At 37.7% G+C, this 1,997-nt stretch overlaps 1 pseudogene; it reads right to left on the reverse strand.

Moving 5' to 3' along the window:
* Positions 1-1,493: 1,493 nt before the first annotated feature.
* LOC103070976 (40S ribosomal protein S6 pseudogene) overlaps positions 1,494-1,997 on the reverse strand; it is a 760-nt pseudogene continuing 256 nt past the window's right edge.

The following is a 1,997-nucleotide window of genomic DNA, read 5'->3' on the forward strand; positions in this document are numbered from 1 at the left end:
GATTGTATTGAATCTGTAGATTTCTTTGGGTAGTAGAGTCATTTTCACAATGTTGATTCTTCCAATCCAAGAACGTGGTATACCTCTCCATCTATTTGTATCATCTTTAACTTCTTTCATCAGTGTCTTATAATTTTCTGCATACAGGTCTTTTGTCTCCTTAGGTAGGTTTATTACTAGATATTTTATTCTTTTTGTTGCAGTGGTAAATGGGAGGGTTTTCTTGATTTCACTTTCAGATTTTTCATCATCGGTGTATAGGAATGCCAGAGATTTCTGTGCATTAATTTTGTATCCTGTTACTTTACCAGATTCATTGATTAGCTCTAGTAGTTTTCTGGTAGCATCTTTAGGATTCTATATGTATAGTATCATGTCATCTGCAAGCAGTGACAGCTTTACTTCTTCTTTTCCGATTTGGATTCCTTTTATTTCCTTTTCTTCTCTGATTGCTGTGGCTAAAACTTCCAAAACTATGTTGAATAAGAGTGGTGAGAGTGGGCAACCTTGTCTTGTTCCTGATCTTAGTGGAAATACTTTCAGTTTTTCACCGTTGAGGACGATGTTGGCTGTGGGTTTGTCATATATGGCCTTTATTATGTTGAGGAAAGTTCCCTCTGTGCCTACTTTCTGCAGGGTTTTTATCATAAATTGGTGTTGAATTTTGTCAAAAGCTTTCTCTGCATCTATTGAGATGATCATATGGTTTTTCTCCTTCAATTTGTTAGTATGGTGTATCACGTTGATTTGCGTATATTGAAGAATCCTTGCATTCCTGGAATAAACCCACTTGATCAAGGTGTATGATCCTTTTAATGTGCTGTTGGATTGTGTTTGCTAGTATTTTGTTGAGGATTTTTGTATCTATGTTCATCAGTGATATTGGCCTATAGTTTTCTTTCTTTGTGACATCCTTGTCTGGTTTTGGTATCAGGGTGATGGTGGCCTCATAGAATGAGTTTGGGAGTGTTCCTCCCTCTGCTATATTTTGGAAGAGTTTGAGAAAGATAGGTGTTAGCTCTTCTCTACCTCCATTTTCTTTAATTTTCTAATGATTAGAAGTAAACATCTCATGAGGGGGAATTGCCACAACAAAGAAACTCACTTGACTATTTATCTTTATGAGAGTTTCTTTAGAAAATTTGAAACATACTCCCCAAACTCTATGGGCAAGAAAGACCACATTGCTTCATTTTCTTTAATCAACTGAAATTTCACTTCAACTTCCAGCCTACAATATTGTTGAAAAACAGGTGTTTAGTAGTTATGTGTCAAAGTAAGTTTAAGGTGCTCTCTACCTCCTTCATACTATCCATCAACAAACCATCCTCCCATTCTTTGAAATAGATAATATTTTCTTGACTTTTTATGCAAAAGTGGTATTCACATGCAAATTGAAACTCTTTTTCTGGAAGCTGATTGTTGCTTTGTGTGTGTGTGTGTGTGTGTGTGTGTGATGTCTGATCTTATTTATTTGTTACTCTTAGAACATCTCAATTTTGACTGGACTCAGAAGTAGAAGCTCTCAGAGAGGACAGCCTCTGTCTCTTGGCATTCTGTTCCTGGCCTTTCTATTTGGCCTTCTTCATTCTCTTGGCCAAAAGGTTAGCATATTCTGAAGCCTCTTCCTTATTTTTCTCAGTACACTGTTTCTTCAGAGCAATATGCCACAGTTTGTGTTGCAGAACACGTGGAGTAACAAGACACTGAATCTCGAGTGCTTTGGTCCTGGGTTTCTTACCTTCTTTGTTTAGGGGCTTTCTCACAACATACTGGTGGACATCATTTTCTTTAGAGAGATTGAAAAGTTTGTCGATTCTACTAGCTTTTTCGGGCCCCAGGCAACGAGGCGCAGTAGTATCAGTGAGTCCAGGAATATCCTTCTCCCCTTTTTTTACAGTGACCAAATTGAGAATGTTCAGATTGGCATCCGCAATGCAACACCGTACAGATTTGTGCTTCCTTTCTCCAGTCCTCCTTGGTCTGTAACAGGAATG

The sequence above is a fragment of the Lipotes vexillifer genome, unplaced genomic scaffold (genome assembly GCF_000442215.2).
Source record: "Lipotes vexillifer unplaced genomic scaffold, Lipotes_vexillifer_v1.1 scaffold180, whole genome shotgun sequence".
In the NCBI taxonomy this organism is placed as follows: domain Eukaryota; kingdom Metazoa; phylum Chordata; class Mammalia; order Artiodactyla; family Lipotidae; genus Lipotes; species Lipotes vexillifer.